Raw genomic sequence first — 10,816 nt, forward strand, 5'->3', positions numbered from 1 at the left:
GAGGGGCGAGAAAGCCTTCCCAAGTGCGGCGGGCTGCGGGGTGGGACTCATCCTCCCTCTTCGGGACACCCCGGAGTTGCCCTTTGGCCCTAGGTCTGGGCACTTTATCCGTGCTCACTCCTTTGCCCCTTTAGAGGGGAGAAGGGACCAGCCGCGCGCAAAGACCGTCTTCCAGCACCAGTGAGGAGCCCGGATCAGGCGGTGTAGGCAGGATCCTCGGTGATCAGCTATAAATGTGACCCCTGGAACGGGCTGTCGAGGTTGGCACGTATTAGCGGCATGGCTTTCGCTTGTTTGTTTTTTTTTTAATCCCCTGCTGTTTGGAACTTGGGGACATTTTATCCTCTCCTTCCCCCTTCCGTCTTCTCCCTCGGGTCTGGGCAGTGGATCGTACTCCTTGTCCTTGGTTACGGAGTAAGAAGTACAGAGACTTTTTAAGTGAGGGAAAGCGCTGGCATTTGCCTTCTGCCACTGACCTCCCTGTTGCTCCGACTCCGTCTGCTTTTGATGAATGGCTAGGGAGGGTGGAGGGTAGTTACATTTCCTGTTGTGGATTTTCAGGAATCACCAAGGTTGCTGTCATTTATTAGTTTTCAGACCGATTGCTAAAACATTGGAACTTAGCAGCCTGCACTTTTTGGTGCTTAAGGACAGGTGCAGACCTAAGGGATTTGGTGACACCATGCAAGATGGATGGTCTTGATGTTAGACAGATGCACAGCCTTAGTACCCAGAGGTGATCCCTGCTAAATTTCACACCGCACAGATTTAGGGTTCTCTACTTCCTCCCTCCCTACCATTATTCTTTTTCTGGGGGTGAAGGGGTGGAAGTAAAAAAATTCTAAAAAATCCTGGAAAACTGGCCTTTTCTAAGGAAAGGTCAGCAGAGGGAATATTTATGACTTAAGCAGGTAATATCTAAGAGGTGACCTTGGAACATCGATTGATTGATGTGGCAAAGTCTGGTTGTTGCTGTAATTAATGAGTGATTGTAATTTATAACAGCTGCTTGTGTGAGCGGTGAGATTTTGGCTTCTTAGATCCAAGATAATATTGTAACTGTTTCTTAACTTAAACATTTGCATATTTCATTCTTAGTGCGTTGTCTTTTTTTCTGTTGATCCTCAAAAATTACAGATAACCCACATATTTCAAACTGACCTGTAAAAATGTCATTCTAGCCAAAGAGTTTGTAAAGAGGAGACAAATTATGGCTAAGAATTGGTTACTCTAAAGTACTGACAACTCTATCAACCCCACATTTTTTTACTCAGCTTTCTGAAATACTTTATGAGGCAAATATTTAGTATACCAAAGCTAGTTAAAAATGTTTATACTTAGTAGTGGAAAATTTGGAGCTCTGGGTATTTAATGTTTGATGTGCATCGATTTCCCTATGTTTACTGGAACTTTGTACTTTTATTTTTAGTTTTATTGAGTATAAACTCTTGTTTTTAGAGCATTTTTATACAATTTCCCATTGATGGAGAACAGACCACTGAATTCTAATGGGGGGGGGTATCTGGGACATGGTTCTGTTATGTGTTTTCTACCAAAAAAGGGGTAAGGCAGAAAAGGGACTCTATTTATTCACTAATAAATATTCAGCAGACACTTACTATGTCCCAAATGAAGTGCTAGGCTGAGGATTCAACGGGGTGACAACTTCCTTACCCTGTAGGGAGACTGTGTTCTAGTTGGTAGGCTGACAATACACAACTGAAAAATAAATACAGTGATTACTGTTTGGGGTTAGTTCATGGAAGATGAGAATAATACTTGACTGTATACCTCATAGGGTCGCGTTTGGGGACAAATGAGACACTGTGTATGAAAGAAGGAAACATAAATTACAGCCATCTGTAAATGCACTAACATTCTCAATGCTGTCAGATTATTATTAATATTAAAAAGCTAGGAAATCCTGACTGGATTAAACATTGACTTTCTTACAGAATTTCAGCAAAAAGGGATGTTACTTTTGGAAGCATATAAATAACGGCAAGGAATTAAACATGGAATAACTATTTTATGTAAAGCCTCAAAGTGTTTAACAATGAAATAGAACATTGTCAGTAAATTTTTTCCTGTGGCAAGTTAGGTGGTAACCATGGAGACCAACTGGTATGCAAATAACAGCAATTGGGCCAATGTATTTTTCACTCTATCAGAAAAAAAGATCTTCTCAAGCCTCACTCTGCCTAGTCTGAATTTTCATCATTGTTTTAAACTCTTCAATACAATGGGTATTATAGACTTGTCCTTTCCTGAGAGTAGTATTTTACATTTATTAAGAACTTGCTGTGCACCCTGTACTATATATGTAAAAGAAATATGTGAAAATAAATATAATAGCTAGTATATATTTACTATGTGTTTCACAAAAGTGCATAAAATAATAGCTAAAAAAATAAAGTATTATGAAATGTCAGTTACTGTTAACAGTTCTTTTTGCCTCTGTGGGACCGGGTGTTCCTTCTCACACCATGGTGGGGCCCAGGCTTTGTGCTGTGGTTGCCCCATTGCAGCCCTCCTTTTGGCTTGAATGTGCTGGGCACTCTGTCCTGTGTTAGCCTGAGGCAGCGTTGAAGAGTGACTCCGGTGGTGGGAGTGACTGATGGACTGGGAGTAGAAGGCTTGATTGAATCTAGATTTTCCAACAGAGAGTGGTATGTTACCTACAAGGCACACATTTAAACTCCAAAGCCAATATTTTATATGGAACACCAAAGGAAATACCCAGGCAGGAAGCCCCACCCACAGGTGCCAGATGCTGAACAGAAACCCTGTCTCAGCCTCCTCGAGACCATCTCTGGGGGTGTAGGCAGCACCAGCATTCTGCTTTCAAGGACCCTCCCTCCTTTTTTTTGTTTTAAGATTTATTTGTTTATGCATACAGAACTAAGGTACAGGCCAGAGGTGCAGGGGTGGTGAGAGGCTTCACCAGAGACAGAGTGGGGAGCAGAAAAGGCAGACTGGCAAAGTACACTGCTGAGAAGAGGAGCAGGCAGGTCAGGAGAGGTCTGCCAAGCCATGTGGGTCACCTCCGTGGCGGGGATCGAACTCATGCTGCAGTGGCTTTGGCTTCTTAGTGCTGTGCTTTAACCCCCTCAAGGACTCCTTTAGCTAATTTCCCCTCACTGGCTCTATCACTTAATAAAGTGTCCCTGAAAGAGCTTGCTTATTTAGGAAGACTATGGATGACTGTTTTTATTACATAGAAGCCTGTAAGACATAGTCAGAACTGATGCACTTGAAAACCAGCACCGTCCAGTCTAGTGGCTGGTTTCCAGTCAAAGGGAAATTGATGTTTCAGAAAACCTGGGTGGCTCTTCTTTAGATAAACACATTTTTCTTTAGACTTTATGAGGTTCTGAAACTAGGCAAGGGTCTCTCTGTTCCCATCAGTACATTTTGAATTCTGGTGGGATCTAGGCAAACCATGATATGAACTGTTACGGTAACCCAGGCAATTATTTTGTTAAAGGAGCACAAATATTGCCTCCTTATTTCATGTGTTTATTAAATATGTGTTGGCCACCAACTATGTGGAAGGCTCTGTGGAGTGGAAGGTGCCTGAGCTCAAGTGTGCAGAGACCTTGAAGTGACTTTTGGCTCTTTTATTAACTCTGAACATTTCCCTTTCTGGGGTCTGTGAAATAGGAGTGCATGCTTCCATCATCCCTGGGGAAGGGGATCCCATGGGCCATGTCTATTAGCAACACGCTGGAACCTTCAGATTTGAGATTGTCCATAGCTCCTTCCTCTCCTTGTCTTCCCCACCCTATGAATCCTCGACTCTGTCCCCTAGAGCAAAACTGTCACTCACTTGGTGTCCTGGATTCTTGTGTCCCTCGGGTGTGTGAGCAGAACAAAGATGGAAAACCACTGAATCAATGATCTCTTCTTAGGGCCACATCTTTGCTCAGAGGCCTTGTTTTATAGGAAAGCAAGCCAGATGCCTGCTCCATGTTGTAGAGAGGGGTCTGCGTGGGACCTACCTGGTCACTCTCTGTTGGCTCTGTCCCTATTGACCTTACTTATACCAAAAATGATGTTAGCGTAATGGTGGTGATATCCTGACTCTTCCAGTATGACGAGGGTGGAAGGACTTTGCTTTGTGGGTATACCTCTTCGTCTAGGGTCCCACTTAGGGCTTGGCTTTTGTTTGTTTCTGTTTGGGCTTCTAGCTCTTAATACTGAGCTTGGGTAAGCAGGAAGGAACTAGAGTTGAGCACAGACGTCTCCATCTCACTCATGCCCTTTGTATATGCCTCAAAGTCCTCTTTGTTATAAGAAACAGAAGGCTGTGTGGTCATTCTGATATTGGATTCTAAGCATTTTTATCTCAAGGGCAAGACCAATTTAGTCCAACAGACTACCTTAATTTAGGAATTTGTGTGATGAAAGGTTGTCCAGTTGCCATTAAACAAGTATTTTTGGGAGTTAACTACTTGCTATGTAGTTCTTGCAAGGAATTACTTCTCAGGCATACTTAGCGGTCTGGCTAGCTATGTAGTGGTGTTTGACAATGGCACACCTGATGTGATCAGAGGAAAGAAGGGTTTACAATTTAATGTTTTTATCGAGCCTATAAATGTCAGGTTTGTATAGACCCAGAGAAACACTTTATAGATAGAATACATCGTCTCAGCCCTGTGCATTTAGAATCCTACCGACTTTCCCATTCCTCATGTGGTTGACATTTTAAGTGAAGAAGGAACTGCATACAAATTGTCTTAGTTCAAATAATATCAAACATTATATTTGAAGAGAGATTTTTTTTGGGTTTTCCTTACCCTGGAATTCCTGAAGAAGATGAGTTTAAGGACAATGGTGAGAAGCGAGTAGCCCAACGCCTGAATGGGTTGTTTAATGAGTGTGGCGAGTGGCAGAACAAGAGGGCACTGCTCTGGGACAATTGGAGGGTGAGGTGGTGAAGGAGAATGAGGTACAGAAGATTCTGAATTCTTGAGTGAGAGAGAGAGAAAAGAAGTAACACAAACGTGGAAGAGCGTTTCAGAAATAGTGGGAACAAGTGAGTAGTTACTTGATAGTGTCTTAAGGAAAGGTTGAAATACCAGAGGGCCCTCTACTTCCGACTTTGGAATTAAGCCTTTTGCTTCTGTGGAAAATTGGGAGACATCACTCTACTCTAGATAAGTAAGCAGGAGGCTGGGAGCCGTAGGCGTGGTTGAACCACCTGAGAGATAGTCCTGTTAGCTGGAAAGGGTGGAGGCTGTTCATCACACCTGAGGCCTTACCTCAATCAAAACTATCATTGGAGGGAGGCAGTGTGGCCTAAGAGGCAGGACCATGTTGCTATTTTATCCGCAGTACTGTAAAAACTCCTTGGCCCACCCCTTCCAACACCCATGCTGGTTTCTGCTTTATTTTTCTCAGGAGGTAGAAGGTGAATGGGAAAATGGAACGAGCCACTGCTGTGCTTTCTTCAGCAGTGAAGACAGGGCCGCTCTTGCCCAGGCTGGGAATCTAAGCTCGCCGTCTTGGGGATTGTACATGGAAATAAACTTTCTGGATTCAATCTGGTATTACCTTTTTAAAGTCTTAAGCTGGCGAACTCTGTCTCAGCAATTCCTCTGCTACCAGTCTACTCACCTGAAAGGGGACAGAGACTTCGGGAAGGGCGTTTATCGAGTTAGCTTGTGTCACAGTGAAACGCTGAATACCCCGCAGTTGGAACACAGTTAAGTGAATTATGGCACATCCGGACAGTGAGTAGAGGTAGCTTTTCAGATTTGTATTTAATGATGGGAAAATATTTCCAATATGGGTGGAATGGAGAAAAAGAGGACATTAGATCCTGACCCTCATTTTATATTAATGTGTGTGTTTGGTTATACATCATTGAGAACGCATATCTGGAAGAAAACATTTGGATGTGGGCATGTAGGTGTTTGACTTCTCCTCCCAATGACTTTCGTACTTTTAAAATTCAGTACCACAGCATGATTGCTCTTATAACCTGAAAAGTTCTGACGATAATTCAAAATGTTCTCTGTGACCTTCCCTCTGGTAAATGTTAAGAGGAGGACAGGCACCTTGCATGCTGGAGAGAATGTAGCACGTGGCCCTGACCCTTCTCCAGCACTTGGTGCCTTAGTGTGTGTGGCTGGGCGCTGGCCCCAGACCCAACCCCAGACAGCACCCACCGCGTAGCTCTTGTTACTTGAAGATACAGAGTGTGACGGCTCCTTGGTGAGGTTGGGTCATGCTGTTTAGTTAGTCAGGAAATACGGAGGGTCTGAGATGTTACCCCACGTCACAACTGTGTCCTGTCGGGGCACAAGACCCCTGCGTAGGAGAAGAGTATTCTTTCTTGATAATTCACCACCAGGTGGAAGGCAGAGTCACAGTGTTGGTCCCACCACCATGCTCGGGTACTTCAGAAACTCATGGAAGCTGCTTCTGGTTTCACTCTAGACTAGGGTCAGGCCAGTTACTAGAAGAGTAGCTGAAGGAGAGGGAGAGGGAAGAAAAAAACAAAAACAAGCCACAAAACCCCTAACCAATGAGAAACCACTGTTGCTCCCTTGAGATGGTGTGAAAGGATCCAGGACTCTCATGGGAACCTTCTGGAATGTGAGGTGTCCCCAAGGTCTGGGCTTCATCCCTTTAGAAATGGATATGCCTACAGGGATAGAGCTTGCTACCTGGAGACCTAGTTCAATCGAGAAGATAAAACACATTTAATTGTTCTTTTGCATTGGAGCAGTTTGTTTGGACTAATGTTTCTAGATCTAATTCGTACAGTATTTGAAGAGTAAAATGTTTCTAGCGTAAGTGGATTCAAACATTCCCTACTTTTATACCATATACGTTCTCTGTCTTCCTATCACATACTTTGTTATAGCTCAGGTGACTGTAGTGTTTCCCAGGAGCATTGATGAATCTAGGAACATTATTTATTTCTGTATGCATACAAGAACTGGGTATAGGCCAGAGGTGTGGGGAATGAGAGGCTTCACCAGAGACAGAGTGGGAAGCAGAACAGGCAGATCAAGAAGTACACTGCTGAGGGAGGCAGAGGGTGGGTCAGGAGAGGTCTGCCTCGCCATGTGGGTCACCTCCCTGGCCCAGGGATCCAAATCGGACTGCAGTGGCTGTGGGGAGCTTCATAGTGCTGCACTTTAACCTGTTGCGCCACCAGGGAGGGCCCATATCTGAAGCATTTTAGAGTAACTTTGATCCCTTTAAAAATACTGGAGTTATGTTTGGATTGTTATGAAAATAGGGTTGGGTGTAAGGGTTATGAGTTTAGTGGCAGAATACCAAAGCACAGCCACACACAAAGCATTGATTATGACAGCCTGGTCTGATACCGATAGAAGGTGAGTCATAAGTATTTAATCATTTTCTAAAGTTAAAAAGGTAGTTGAAATTTTAATATCTTATTTAACCCAGTATCTCCAAGTATCATTTCAGCATGTAATTAAATTGAAGAATACTAAGGAGATCACGTATGTTCTCTTCTTTCATATTGGATCTTCAGAATTCAATCTGAATTCAGCAGCACCTTTAATTCACCCTGATGGCATTTTAAGTGCTCAGTAGCCAGTGGGTGACAGATGAAATGGTGCTGGACTAGGAAGTGAGGCAAGGCATGAAGAGAAATACCTGGGGAAGTTGTAATGTAGGGACTAACTCTAAAAGGACTGAAGATGGCACAGCTGGAGTTGTAACTGCCCTATCCTTCCCCCATCTCCCCCACCTCACCTGGTCTTTCCAACTTACAGGAATAGCATGCTCTGACCTTCTTCAGAAGCAGCCTGTGGCTGTGCCAGTCCCGTGTGAATCTTTTCTAGCCTCGAAATTGTTAGGAAAATGGTTGATTACTTGTACTTTTCCACTCGGCTTGCCTACGTGGGTCAGTTATTTGAGAGGTAGGGTAGTGTCGTGTTTCTTTGTACTTCCCACCGGTACTTGATACGCAGCAAGAACTAGATAAATATTTGTTGATTTGATTTTCAACTGTAAAGCAAAGGTTAGCTCAGCAGGCTGAATTCCAGTGCAGGATGGGAGGCACAGGTTTCTTGCATGCTAGAAATGTAACGAATGTGTACTTAGCACATAAACAGTGGGATTTGTCACTTTGCATTAGGCTTTGTCACTTGGTACTAAGGGCTCCACAGAAGCCTTTGTTTCTAGACTTTTAAAAAAAATCTAATCAGTCTGTTTCTTGGACATTTTAAGTTTAAGTGATGAGCCTGATGCCTTCTGCTCTGTGTAAGTAGCCTCTGTATTTGCTGTTAAACTGGAGATACATGTTTGGGAACTGCTAGTTTCTCAGAAGTTCAGTTATTAACAGTAACTTGGTTATTAACAAACACTTTCAACCCAGGACATACATGTGGTGAAATGCTTTTGAAATCAAGTACAGTGTTTTACACTTGCCTTCTTTTGTTGTCTTGACTGTAATTGTTGGGTTGAAGCAACGGACTTAGCCATAGAGCCAAGGCAATTTATTTTCACTGAGAACTGCTTAGGTAGCTTTTCTTTGCAAGATTAAATACGACCTTCACTGAATCATGTTAGCAGGGCCAGCAGCTAGAAAAATAAAGACTAAACCAAATCTTCAGCAAAGAAATTCCCAGCTGCTCAGTGGGTCAGAGCTTCCCTGATTGCTTTCTTCCAATGAAAATACTGCAGATGAATGTTATGTGAATTCTAGTAGGCTTGGGGATTTGCAACTGACAGAAGACCAGGAAAATATAATCTCACCTTAAAATAATAATCCGGAAGATGAGTCTTTATTGACTCTTTTTTTGAGATGTGGGGGTATTGTTCATGTGGGAAGATGTCATTCCTTTGCACCACTTAGCTGAACTTTGAAATTAAGGTCCTCAAGGCAGAGTGGGGGACAGAGAATTCAGACATGAGGCTGTTGCCCCAAGAGGATGCCCTGGGTGGGTGGGAGGGACTGTGCTGTTCTGGGTGCCCCCAAGGACAAACAAGCATGGTACTGCTCCTGTTCTTTCCCTTGTAGAATGAAAGTGGAAACTTGGGGAGCCTGCCGGAAAGTAGGGAATGGAGATGAACTGCTCTTTCCACACTTGGGTGTGGTCATGCTGGTGATTCGTGAAATCAGAGAGAATTTAATATATAGGAGAGGATTTGCTTCTCTTCTGGGTGCTTCACTGCATTAAGACTTTTTCCTTTGGTTGCAGATTGCGGAGGGTCACAGTGTGGTAGGTAGGGTGGAGGAGAAAACATCACTGAAACTGTGGACTTCTTTGGTAGGTCACTTATTTAACAGGGAGGTATGAAAGGTAGAAAAGCTATCAACTTGGTCTTGAATTAGCTAGGTTGATGATCCATATGCCTTCAGGTTTTTATTTATCTCACTATATTAAGCAGGATTAAGCAGCCGGGCAAGAAGATCCACATTTCCAGAAGTGATTTTAGGTACCTGCATATCCCTCTTAGATTGCGTCTGGGCTCTCAGATTGTAGGGGAAACAGTACTAATGTGACAAACTTTTGGCCACCTGTATATATTTCTTTTTCTAAAGACAGATTCTTAATCCTATACTAGCTATAAAGCATCATATCGCTTTGTGGTATTACTACTTTTCTGTAATTCTCTGAATTCTGGTGTCCATTGTCATTGAGGAAAGCTGGTATGGGTTAGACCTCATGGTCGTGTCTATGTAGACTTCCCTTTCCTGCACTGCAGACACTGACTAGTACGCTGTAAACCCGTCCTCAGACTGAAGCAGCAGGAGTAGCCAATAATGAATTCACAAATGTGTGCTAGGGTCTTGTGTGTGTGTGGTTAGAGTCACGTAACATAAAACTGACCATTCTGGGTCCTCCCTGGTGGTGCAGTGATTTAAAGCACAGCACTATGAAGCTCTTTCAAGCTACTGCAGCATGAGTTCAATTCCCAGCCAGGGAGGTGACCCACATGGCATGGCAGATCTCGCCTGTCCGGCCCGCTGCTCCCCTCAGCAGTGTATTTCGTCACTCTGCCTGTTCTGCTCCCCACTCTGTCTCTGGTGAATTTTCTCACCCCCTGCACCTCTGACCTGTACCCCAGTGCTTGTATGCATAAATAAATAAATCTTAAAAAAAAAACAAAAAACAAAAAAACTTGACCATTCTTATCATCTCTAAGTATAAAATCCAGAGGCATTAAGTGCACTTACAGTGTTGTGCAACCATCACTGCTAGCCATTGCCAGGACTTTTTCATCATCTCAAACAGAAACTCTGTACCCATGAAATAATAACCCTGCTCACCCCCCTTCCTTCACCCTGGGCAGGCTCGCTTCTATGAATTTGCCAACTCTAGGTCTGCATGGGAGGGGAATTATGCCCTTTTTGATTTCATGTAGCAAAATGTTTTCCAATGTTGTAGAGAATGTGGGAATTTTACTCCTATCGACTGAGTCATGGCCCATGTTTTGTTTAGCACTCACTTTGGGCACCGGAGTGACTGCCATTTGGACAAGTGGGGACTGCTGCAGTGAACACTGATGTAAAAGTATGTGTCGAGCTCCTGATGTCAGCCCTTTCAGTCCTGTCGCTCTTCCACAGTGATTGAGTGGCTGAACCATTCTACATTCTCACCTGTAATGCACAAGGCATCCTAAGTGTCTCTACATCTTCACCAAAAATTGTCATGTTATAGTTTTGTTTTTTTTGACATAAGAACCACCCTAATTGGTGAAATTGTATCTCACTGTGGTTTTGATTTGCATTTGCCTAGTGATTCGTGAGGTTGAGCACCTTTCTGTGTACTTATGGACCATTGTGTATGTTCTTTGGAGAAATGTCCACCTATGTCCTTTGTTC

At 43.4% G+C, this 10,816-nt stretch overlaps 1 protein-coding gene across 2 annotated transcripts in view; it reads left to right on the plus strand.

Annotated features, from left to right (window-relative positions):
- IRF2 (interferon regulatory factor 2) overlaps window positions 1–10,816 on the plus strand; it is an 80,581-nt gene that overhangs the window by 1,597 nt on the left and 68,168 nt on the right. Inside the window, exon 1 of one of the 2 annotated variants that reach the window (XM_012725005.1) lies at window positions 58–260. The exons of the other annotated variant lie outside the window; for it this stretch is intronic. The gene's annotated coding sequence lies outside the window, so the exon portion shown is untranslated. Of the gene's footprint in view, window positions 1–57; window positions 261–10,816 lie in introns of those variants that run through there. 2 annotated transcript variants of the gene reach the window in all.

This window comes from Condylura cristata, unplaced genomic scaffold (genome assembly GCF_000260355.1).
Source record: "Condylura cristata isolate star-nosed mole 26May11 unplaced genomic scaffold, ConCri1.0 scaffold00014, whole genome shotgun sequence".
NCBI classification, from domain to species: Eukaryota; Metazoa; Chordata; class Mammalia; order Eulipotyphla; family Talpidae; genus Condylura; species Condylura cristata.